The 11,693-nt window shown below is 45.2% G+C and overlaps 1 protein-coding gene across 1 annotated transcript in view; it reads right to left on the reverse strand.

The window, feature by feature from the left end:
- Positions 1-5,677, reverse strand: part of LOC135896315 (phospholipid phosphatase homolog 1.2 homolog) — a 63,692-nt gene extending 58,015 nt beyond the window's left edge. The window contains exon 1 of the mRNA XM_065424679.1: positions 5,466-5,677. The gene's annotated coding sequence lies outside the window, so the exon portion shown is untranslated. The remainder of the gene's footprint in view (positions 1-5,465) is intronic.
- Positions 5,678-11,693: the final 6,016 nt, after the last annotated feature.

Consider the following 11,693-nt stretch of genomic DNA (forward strand, 5'->3'; position numbering starts at 1 on the left):
TCGAAACGAAGCAGGCATGTGTATAAAGCTCCAACCCAAAATAGCAATACGCCAGAAGCGAACGTCGTCCGAGGAATGTAAGGAAAACGAAGCATCGCTACGCCGGAACGCTGACATATGCGCTAGAAATTTCGTAACCCGGCGCGAAACCTTGCGCAAGGACAAAACGCGAGTGCGCTGTATAAACCCGCGCGACAGATTTAGCGGGCGTACTTTAATAAATGATAAACGGGCGCCTTCTAAATGCGTAACGTGCAGCAGTTACCAGAAGTAAGCCTGCCATAAAGCAACATCTTAAATCGGTTCAGAATGGAGTATTTTTTTCTTTTCTAACCTCTTTTTTGCTTCGCTTTATGGGGACAAGATTGATTACTACTGAAGAAATCGAAGGCCAAATCTAGAATTGCACCTCCGGACCGTACGTTAGTGTATGATTACGAAATTTTTTTAAAATTTTTTTTAAAATTTCATTTAGAATGTGGCGTAGCCTTTCTTTATCGATACGCGATTGACCAGGGGCCCGTCATAGATGGCGTCAGAAATCAATGACGTCCCGACGAGTTGGTACGCGAACTACACGGCGGCATCGCCACTTTTACTCAGGTCGTGCAGTTTTGCCAGCTTCAACCCGCGAGCTTTTAAAAATCGTAAAGACACTCACGGGCATGACCACAGGAGGGGAGTAACATGCAACGTCCTTTGTCTGCGCTGAGCGCACATATTTTGTGGGCCGCGCATGCAATTTTTATGTTTAGACGAAGCACATAGGGAACTGCAAGCTGTAGGCATAGCAGAGACTACACTGCTTTTAGATCACTGACTTTTTCAGCGACTTTACTTTTGCAAATTTAGCGCGCTTCGAGAAGTTGCTTGAATAAGCTTCGGCGAAACGAGCAGCCAGTGTTCACCGCCTTGCCCTGCCACAAGACAACGATGCAGGTACCACAGCAGTTTCTTCTGTACTATTTTTTTAAAAATATTTCTCGCAAGATTTTTTTAAAATTTCGCAAACAGAATACATTTTTCGCGAAAGGTGAAGCAACATTCGTAAAACTGCATAACTAGCCCGAATTCGTAAAATAACCGGCAAATTCGAGAGCATTGGCAGGTATGCAACGGGCCAATTGATGAATGTCGTTTACCAATGCTACTTAACGTTCATATTAAGTGTCAGTTAAGTTAAAGGTTTGGTCCTGGTTACAGCTGGAGCACTGTTGGAAGTGAAAATGAGGCGCAGACGCCTCGCCCAAAATGATACGGTAGAGAATTCGGCGCACTTTTTTTCTTCTCGCTTTACATCGGAGACCCTACAAAAAACGCAAAAGCAAAAAAAAAACGTGCGACTCACTGCGAGCGTGCGCAATTTTTAGGTCAAAGCAACTATACAACCAGGCACCACTCCCGAAGCTCCGGGCTAATTTTAAAAGCGCCCACCACAGGCCGCTCCCCCCTGCCACCGCCGAGATAGCACGCCAACCAGTCTCGGCTGCACCCAAGATGACAGGTCCGACCGCCCGCATACGATACGAACGACGAGGCGGCAACGCAAGGTGGGGTCAAGAACCGGTAATTTCCCGGAGGACAACATCCTGCCCGCCCGCCGCAGTACTGTTGCTTTCTTCCTTTTCTGCAGCACGAAGGTGAAAGAACTGCGCAAACACAAACGCGCCAAAGGCGCCTCGCTTCGAGAACGGCCGTACACTGCGGCAACGAGAAGACGCGAGCACTGCGGACGAGTTCGATCGCGTGCGCCAGGTGTGAAGTTTTCACGCGCTGTCAGAGGTTCACGCGAAGATGGGTCGAAAAGGGAGCAGCGCCTCGGCCACGGCCGCTCGATGAAAACGCTCCAGCATTGGGAAAAACATTTCGACTTGCCCCTCCGAACCTTCGTTGTCCTCCCCATTCGGGGGCGGGATACTCTCACTGCGACGTGTCTCGTAATCAAAATGTGGTTTTGGCAAGTAAAATTCCCCAATTAAATTTTCTTTAAAAATATTTGGATACCACCAGAAAGGCAATAAGGACGAGCTTGGTGTTACATGCCACCATGTCGCTTCAAAGCGGATGATGACAATATCGCCACCAATCTGAAGATTCACCACTGGAGGCAAACCGCCCATTCATTCGCCCGAGCTTCGTCCCAACTGCTTGCCATCAAACTCCGATCAAACATGCGGCGACGCAGTCAGGTTCACCGCCTCAGAACACGTCGGGGGCAAGCAATTTACGTACACGTGGCGAAGACGTCCTCTCTCGCGCATACCCCCGCCCAGGCAACATGGCGTGTAATTATGGCTTCGCCGTGGGAAACGAACGCGCGACAGCCGCCCGCCCTCCCCCCCTCCCCCCCCACAAAAAAGGTGGGGAGGGGGCTCATCTCGAAATCTACGCGCGAAAAAACCATCACCGCACCAAACCGCGGGAAAGTGACGTCACGACTCTAAGGCCGCGGGGGTACACGCTGTATATACACGACACGTGTGTAGACATTTGACGATAAAATGCGTGCAGACTGATAAACCTAGCTTCCTAGTTTCAAAGAAACGTTCGCCGATGAACACGATGGTGCGAACACGGTTCTAGGTTCCCTGCAGCTGTTTATTCCATTAGTTGCTCGAGTGTCTGCGTGTTCATTGCACGATCTTCATTTACTCCGGCATTTACGCTTACATTTAATTTTCTACGTTCTTACACTAAATGCTCGCTGCTAATCGCCCCATGTGATGCAAAGTCGAGTGGCTTGTGGGTATTTGAATAAATTAACATGAAGTTGTTCCGATGGTTAAATGCGAAAGTAAGCGCAGGCCGAGATAACATGGCACAGAAACAGAAAATGTGGGAAGGGAAAAATAAGAAATGCAATTAATACAACGCTACCATGCGAACACGTAGAGGGAGATACTGAAAATAAAAGAGCAACGAAATCCAGCTAAACGCCACTTGTCAGGGCCGGAAGGTGTTGAGATATATTCCTTGCGGATAACATACACCGCTGTTGTAATTACACAATCTAACCAACGTTTTAAATCTGGTACCTGTCGCTGAAGCACGTTTTGTCCATTGGACAGCGAGCGCCATCTTCGCACGAAGGGCGGAGGCGCGGCACAACCTACGCGATTCGAGACAAGAAAAGTCGAGGCTGTGCCGATCTCGGGGGCAATACTGATAGTTTACTAGGTTTTGCCGCATGACACACGCGGCAGCACCAGCGCAAATGCGGCCGACGCCCTCTGTCGCACATCATGCCACTCACTTGGCGGATCGTTCCTATTTTGTCCAACAGGAGCCGCGCGCGTTGCTGAATTTCAAAACTGCGCGACAGACATTCCGATTTCAGGATGCTGACGCGAACATAGCGTCCAACGCATTTCAACGGCTTTTATTACAAGCCTGTCTTGCTCTGGTTGCGTTGAATGTAAAAGCCGCGATTTCTATTAACCATTATAGCAAGCATTATGTCAACGGAACATCGGGAAAAACGCACTAATAAAGTGAATGAATTTAATTCACAAGTAAATAACGTCAACAAAAAGTTCACAACGTATCATTCTCAGCGTTTCATGACAATCTACCTTACCATTTATTCCTTTTTTCATGATTTCTTGTCGTCTGTTTGTGCATCACTCCTACAAAGACAAAGACAACTCAAGCGCCTATTAACACATTAGGGAGACGAAACCTTTCCATAAGAGTTACGTCCCTATTGTCTTCCGCACGTGATCATACACACTTGTTGACACTTGGGGCCAGGTGGCATTCCTCTGCAACATTATTGTTTTCTTGTTTGAAACACACGTACTTTGAAATTTCATTTAACAAAAAAGTGCAATTAACTGAATGACAACACACACAAGGACGGCTTGACTGTCGCATAGAAGGTTATAAGCGGTTTCACTTCAACTCAAATTTTCGTTTAAATTTGACGGGATAAAACGTTTTCGATCGCGTTTGTTGCGTCATTTAACTACACGCATAATCGGGCAGGAGAAAGCCGCGTCCTGCCGCTTGAGACGCTAACAACAAAGTCACAAAACCGAGGCGACAGAGTGACCCAATTGCGCGCAACGGAAGCCCATCACAAGCATCCTCATCAACACTTCAGTGGCACCCCGTCCTCTCGCCAGTAAATGAAGCGACGCGATACAAGGCCGAGCTTATTGAAAGGGTCCGACCACCACCGTGGATTGGAGGCTACGGTCCGATAGACACCGAACTTCGAGCAACGACTTCGACACCCTGTGTGCTGCGCGCACTAAACACGGCCCGTACGCATGAAATGTTCAGATTGCAAATGTATAATAATAAAAAAGCACACCCGTTAGGGAAAGAAAACTTGTTCCATGCAAAACAGAAGAGCCATACCCTAGTTCACGATATACGCATAATACACGGGGCAGAACTACATGAAAGCGGCAATCGCTGGTAGCCAGCGAAAGTACTGAGTGAGGGGTCAATGACACCAGGAAAGTATTACCAGCAGTAGCTGTGTTTGTTACAAAATGAAAGAAAAAACACAAGGTAACTCTTACTACCGTGTATTTTCCTCTTTGCTAAGGAACCACAACTTCTGCTACTTCCCTGGTGTCAATGACCCCTGCAGCGGCGTTCTGCAATGTGCGGCAAGCCTTGCAAGAGATCGCACAGCGGCTGCCTGACCAGGCGTTTGAAAGTACGTACAATGAACCACTTTGAAGCAATTCAGAGAGATCACGCCACCTCGGTGCCGGAAGACGCGTCAACCTCGCGTGCCATTCTTCGAGCCAAGGCGTGGCTTTCGCGATGAATAAATTGCCACAATAAAACGAGATCAGAGAGAACAGAAGACGCGCGCGCGCGGCAAGCAACAAGTAGGCGGCGAAGCGAACGAACAAAGGACGCAGGCCAAAGCGACGCCCACAAATCTGATGCGGAAAAACAAAAAAAAAATCAAGCTCTGTCGGCAGTGGGGTGTGATATGCGTATGTCTACGCTCAAAAACTGCCGGCTAAACTAATGCGAGAGAGAGAGACCACGCCGGGCTTGTCACTAACAGCTAGTGCAACAAAGAGAAGCTGGAGGCGTCGGCACTACGTCCCACGAAAGAATATCTCGGTAACGTAGAATGCGGACGAACTATAGCATCGATCGGCACTCTAAGTTTTGCAACGATCCGTATGGACACTAGGTATGTGTCAAATCCAAGGCAATGATACAGCACCGAATGTATGCACACGGCAAGCCAAGCACCGCGCGTAGCGCATTGTTAGCTGCGCTTCAATCCGATGATGCATCGGAATTAAGCGGCGCGCCTTTTAGCCCTACCGGCGGCGCATTCCGGCACACAAAGGCTTTTCGCCGCCGGCGCCGTTTACAACACTTCCTCGCCACGAAGCCGCGCGATCGCGTAAAGCGAAGGAAACACAACACGGCTTCAGCAGCGGCGGCGAAACAGTCGGCGGGACAGACTTTTCTTTCCCGCTACTCACTCGAATTCTGTATCATCCAGCGACGTCTTCTTTCCGAATGGCGCCGTTAATCCGTAATCCCAAGGCACACAGCACCGCGCGCGCGCACACCACACACACAGCCACTTCCGTCAACACAAACCCTTCATGGGCCCGCCGGTCACCATTCAACGAACAAAGGCCGTCACTCACGCTTTTTCTCACATGCCGCCATTCGCTTTGTTGCCCCGCCAGCCGCGCCTCCTTCGGGCGTCGCGCCGCTAGCAAAGATTCGTGAAACATTAGTGGCTCATCTCCCACGGCTACATTTATGAAACCTAAAAACCGTAAACTAAAGACTGGCCTGCTACTTACCAGTATTTAAATAAACAAAAAAACTGTAATTATAAATTACAATTTTGACAAAAATAGTTATATTTTTTGTTAATAGATGTCGCTTTAAACGGCGTGTTTTAAATATTGCTACAACAGGTTTAGAGGTTTGAGGTAGCGTGTTGCCGTGGGTTGGGTAACTAAAGGAATGTATCTATCAGTCCGCTTATTCGGTCATGTGATATCTTAAACAGCATTAATACCTAATAATTTTAACGGATATCGCTTTATAATATTGAAGATATATTTAATATAGCCAACTACGACGTTCTTAATTGTTATTATGAGATAGCGTTGCCGGTGAACCGCAAGACCTTTGAGAACGAGAGTGTCGTGCATGGTAGCCGGCGTGGTGACGTTGCGCAGCGAAGGATTTGTTTTGGAGAGCGCTTGCTTGGATTTTCCACGCAAATATCCAGGTTTGTAATAGTGCAGAAGTCTTTAGCGTCAGGTATTTTCCCTGATCACTCTCGTTATACGTATGCCTAATCGCCTGTTGCCAGTGGAAGTTGGCGAAAGCGAGGGAGTTGCCGTGTTGGCCGACACGTAGACCGGTGCTTCGCTGGCATATATCTCTAGCTTGGATTTGTGTTAGCTGGTTGTGTGCTATATTTATAACCTAGGTCTGCAGCCTAATTTTCCTGACACCTTTCCTGCTCACTGACTGCCTGTGTAGAATACATGCTTGTGATTTGTTGACAGCGTGTTGGTTTTCTTCACACTTCGGTGTGGTCATATCCAGAACAGAGGCTTTTGGAGTAGGTAGCTTACTAGTAGTGCTGTCTTCAAGCATCACTGCAGGAAACAAACGATTACACACGTATTTGCTAAACATAGCTCCTACGAGAAACTTACTAAGCTCAGTAAACAGAATATCTCAGTTAACTTAGTCCATGGTTTGCTGCTGTAACTAGTAACTTGTTAAGCCAAACGCGTTGAACGAACTCGACCAATTTTTCGTAATGGGCCGTAGACCAAGACACATTCGCTTGAACTTTATTATTAGTATTCCGTAAACTAGCAGTTTTTAATCATTTTGGACGCCATAGACCTGGAATAATTTTCGGAAGCAAGAACACTTTAATGCGAGTTTAACAAGTTTGAACACCCACTTGCATTGCAGAATCATCATAGCCTATAGTGGTCTCTCTCTCTCTCTCTCCTTTTTTTTTTTTTACAATACAAATGTTTAATAATGTTCCGTGCCACATGCTATTGTGCGTTTGAATGAACATTTGTATAATGGGTCCACCGCTGCCAAAGATGTGTTATGCTCACACTTGTAACAAGTTTCGTGCCATACTTTCTTCAACATCAATTTTTTTTCTTTTTACTTCCAACAGTTCTTACTTTTCTTACATGTTAACTAATGCGGTGTACAAATGTGTCGTAAATAACGACAATATTTTTCTTCATTCCAACACTGTGTTATTACATGGCATGGTTTCAAAGGGAATGCCCGATTTGTGCTCTAATCCATTACATGTCCTCACTTCTTATAGTGAAATGAAACAACTTAGACATGACGAATTTGAAACATGTAGCAAGGCACTTCCCAACACGCACTTATGCACTAATTGTTAATGTAATTGTTAATTGTTAATGATTAGATGTTCCTTTTCACACTGGAACCTCCATAAATACCTAGGTAGTATTACTAAAATGCAAAAGTGCTGTAGACTCTTTGATGTTCTGCCTCATTTCATTTAATAAATTTTCTTTGTGTGTGGGCTTTCTGCAACCTTCTTAAACCAATGCTTCTCTCTGAACTTATTTGCAATCATGAAGGAAAAGACAAACAAATAAGGTATTAGGCTTGTGTTACAGCTTCAATGCTGTCTGACCATTGTAATGTTGTATGCAGGTCACCATGATCACCGACATCCAACTGGCTGTCTTCGCAAATGCCCTCGGGGTATCCTTGTTTCTCCTGGTGGTTCTGTACCACTACCTGTCTGTAAACAACCCAAAGAAGAGTGATTAGGTGAGTATCTCAGGTGCTGGTGTGTTTTTTAGGAACAGAGCTCCCTTAACGATAGGTCTGTTCAATTCACCTGCATATCACTGTGAAACAGTTCATGGCAGTGCACAAGTAGTTCAGTGATTATGCAGCTGAATTTCAGAAGTGCAGGCATTACGTTTTGTCCGACTAATGTGCGCTGACTGCATCAGTTTGAGAGGTCCCAAATCTCAGGTATGATTAGCCTCTGATGCATGAATACACTTTGCACTTCCATGGACAAAGGAGATGTGCGTCAGCGGGGTTTCAACAGTGTTCGTGTCGGTGGGCTGCATCATGTGCTGCACTGCTGCTTTGCCCCCTATACTTCTGCACCAACACTGGAGAAGGTGCAAAAAAATCGGGAACCAGCTCTGCACCTTTTGGGATAAATGGCACGGTTCAGAGGGCGCCATTGCTGTACCATTGAAGCAATTGGCAGGGTGCATCACATTGTGAACTGGTTCAGGTGGTGCAGGCAAATTGAACAGGCTTGATATTATTATTCACAAGCTGTACATAAAGGTGGCAAAAAAAAATTTTGCCGTGCAGGTTGTTCAGTGTTGCTCACCATTCTGCATGCGTTGCAGCTTTCAGCATAACGTAACTATTGCAGAACCATGTCCTACATTGCTTAGTCTTGTAGATTGATGACAATGTGAATAATGTGGTGTCACTATCAGCTGTTGCACCATTGTTTAATCACGGTAGAGTGCCTCGCTGACCATGCTAGTTATAAGGGCATGGATTGATTAGTGGCCACATTAACCATTAGATTCCCCAATCCCTGTGAAGCTGTCTTAAGGAAACGATACAAGCTTAGTTTGTACATTTTTCAGCTGAATGCCAATTCTCCATGTCACAATACATCCGCCCCCTTGTGTATTTCGTTAAAACTAATATGGTGATGACGTTAACTTTTTGACTGTCACTCTCAAGTATACTTGTCTTGTGTTGTGCACTTCCTACCACTACAAAAGCAACTCGTGCAAAAAATAACATTGTGTATCTGTTGTGCCGTTATGGAAAGGTCATCTTAATACAAAAAAGTACCTTGTAAGTTAAATTTCTAACTGCAGGTGGAGCAAATGTCTCAGTGCTCTGTTGCAGCAGGGCAGCCATGGCAAAAAAGTGTGGCAGGTCCGTCCTCACTTAGGCAGGCACAATGATTTATGAATACTTGATGAATTATGAATAGGAAGAAACTGACGTCTGAGAACCAGATTCTGTGTAGCATGAAATGCCCCTGCTGAGCCAGCAAGAGAAGAAAAAGAGAGAACAGCCGGGACTGGGACTATTGGAAGGGTAGTCGTAGCTGTGACCGATGTGGCATTTCAGTTCGTCTGGGCTATGACGGACGAAGGAATTTATGAACTGTTCACAAATACTTAACTACTGAACTGAGAGGAAGCGATGACGAAAAAACAGCTTCTACATAGCATGAAATGTCCACTCGATAACATGTGGAGAAAACCTGGCAAGTGCTATGGAGCGTCAGAAAAGAAATCTTGCCACTAAAAGGGCTAAAGCCATATTATATCGATCCATGTTTCAAAGCCACTAAGCCACTTTTGTTAAGGCATTTCTCATCGTAACTTTGGTTTGCCAGCATTTGACTTCACAACCAATGTTAAGAGCCTCACTGTCACCTTTTCTATCGGTGAACTTCTCAAATTTCCTTCCAAATGTAACCTACATGTAGATTAAAACTGGTAGGGATTCCTTGACGATGCATACTTTTTTTTGTGTGGTGTAAGCAAGCACTGTATCTTTTTTAACATGCCATTTTCATTATCTGGTCTTGACTGGACTGAACTTGTGGCAAGTTTTGCTATGCTGCTTTGCCACAGAGGATGCTGGTAGTGGTGGTCCCTGGCAAACTAACTCGAACCCATTGTTATACTCGTGTAGTTGTATATACTTCCACGTGAAGCCAACAGACAAGGAAGCCAATGAAATAATGTAGAAATTTAATTGTTATTTTAATTGAAATGCACAATAAAGAAATGAAAAAGAAAGTGGACCAAGAGACAACTTGCCACCAGCGCAAGCCGAACCCATCGCTTGCACATCATGCATTGAGTGCTTGTTTATCTGAGCATGTGTGCTTGGTTTAGCTCTGTAAGTGTATATTTACTTGTATATACTGAACATTTTTATCACATCTTTATCACATCGCATGTCTTGACTGTTGTGTTGGAAAGGAATGTTAGATGAGCATAAGGAGATTAGGGGAAGATCGCACATTAACTGGTGAAGTGAAGGAAACTTACCAGGATCAAAACATGCATTCGACCAGCACATCGACTTTCATGTATTTCTGTGCTGTGCTGTTCGCCCACCACTCAAAGGGTTCCCACTAACTCTACTGTAAACCATTCTTTGAAATGTAATGCCATAGTACAGACATGCTTAAACTTTGGCCTATGTGAAGCATTCTCTGCTAGTGGTACTGGTAAGTTTCTGTTCTTGGTTGCCTTTGTATAGCCTTCTCATTAATAACAGTGGATCTTTTGTTGATCACTTAGGAGATTTCAGTCTTTTAGCATATCTGAGGTACATAACTGAGGTGCATCACTTTTGGTTTGCAGGGATAATGTGTGACTGGAGTGCTTTCATCTGGACTGTGCCTGCATCTGCTTTGACTTGACTGCTTTGTAGAGTGAAACCCACCAGACTTCAATTAACCATGGGAGCGTGTGTGCTGTAAATAAATGATGTGCACTCTTTCATGATCGACTTGTTTTGTTTTTGAAGACCTCCCCACCTTCTTAAACACAGGAGAAATGCAGTAAATGCTGAGCAGAAAGTTCCGAGGCTGTGGTGTAGTATTAACAAAAAAATACACATAATTTGAGCCAAGCTTCTAAAGATGCTGAAGCTGCCTGCTCGAACAGATTCCATTCATATTTACCATGCACAATATGCTGCACTTCTTGTACTCTATAATTAAACAATTGCTTGGCATAAAACAGCATATTAAATGTCACCCTTTCGTCCTAAGTCTGTGTGGACATTGAAGCCATTGAAAACATCGGATTCAGTTAGTTGTACCACGACACATGGTGCTTAGTTTATTTGTTGTTTTTTTTTTCACTGAAAAAAAAAGTACGTGAAACCAGTAAATTGCCCGTCAGCAGCCAGTTCCAGTAAATACCAATTTTGAGAATTGTTTCCAGTAGCACGTGTGGTCGTATGTCTAGGGTTGCCAGGTCATGTCAAGGGACTGGTTGCGGTGGAGTTGCTTCGTGGAGTCATTGACTCTGGGTTTTCAAGTCAGTGCGATTGTTTGCAGGTTCAATGATCTCGTGTGCATGACCCCTCATGCTACTGTTGCAGAATATTGTGGCACTGGAGTCTGAACTATAAGGCTTTCTTTGACACTTGAGCTCAGGGCCAAGAAGACTGTTTTGACGCAGACAAGCTTGTGGTGAAGGACGTGTGTATTCACAATATCATGTTCCTGGTTTGCTGGTGTTAGCTTTCATTCTGTACACCGTGATCGCCTTTCTCTGGGCGGACAGCAGCTTTAGCTTCCATTCCAGTGCCACATTATTCTGAATGTGGTTTAGAGCAACTTAGGATACATATACTTGAATATGTCCGCATTCCACCAGCCCCACGCCGACGACGGTGGAAATTCGCTTGGAGTGTCCATATAATTGCTACCTTAAAATATTTCAGTGGTACAGCGTCTCCTGGTTGACGGTTTACAAATTCCTGCGTATAACAAATTTTCCGACATGGTCCAGTGACATATGTAAAAACCTGCCCGACTCTTCGCCAATCAGCGAGTGGGTATGTTCCAAACAGTTTAAGGTCGTCGTCGTCATCAGCGACGCGCGTGCTACTTGGCACTTGCTTATCATCATCGGCAA

This window comes from Dermacentor albipictus, chromosome 6 (genome assembly GCF_038994185.2).
Source record: "Dermacentor albipictus isolate Rhodes 1998 colony chromosome 6, USDA_Dalb.pri_finalv2, whole genome shotgun sequence".
Taxonomy (NCBI): Eukaryota; Metazoa; Arthropoda; class Arachnida; order Ixodida; family Ixodidae; genus Dermacentor; species Dermacentor albipictus.